A 372-nucleotide genomic window follows, 5' to 3' on the forward strand; every position below is an offset into this window, starting at 1 on the left:
AATTTGTAATTTTTAAATGTATTAGTTAAACAAGGCAACTATATCGTTTTATTATGGTTAATTAAAATATTTTTATCGATTATCTTCTTGTGTAGTCAATTAAATGTAAATAAGTATTATTTTATTTTTTAAATGTTCAACAGCATTATTGTTATTAGTGAAAATGTAAGTTGTTGAAAAGTTGTATTTTTATTGTTTTAATCCTTAATGAACGATTGGTTCACAGTCGGTTTTTGCAACACCAATAAATATTGTTTCGATTGGTTAAACAATTGTTTTATTCGAACTTATTTATAAACATACTAAAATACACAACAATATGAAATACAAACATGGTGTGTTGTCTATTACTTTATTGAAAATTTACTTTAA

Source organism: Entamoeba invadens (assembly GCF_000330505.1).
Source record: "Entamoeba invadens IP1 unplaced genomic scaffold scaff_1105074726205, whole genome shotgun sequence".
Classification (NCBI taxonomy): domain Eukaryota; phylum Evosea; order Mastigamoebida; family Endamoebidae; genus Entamoeba; species Entamoeba invadens.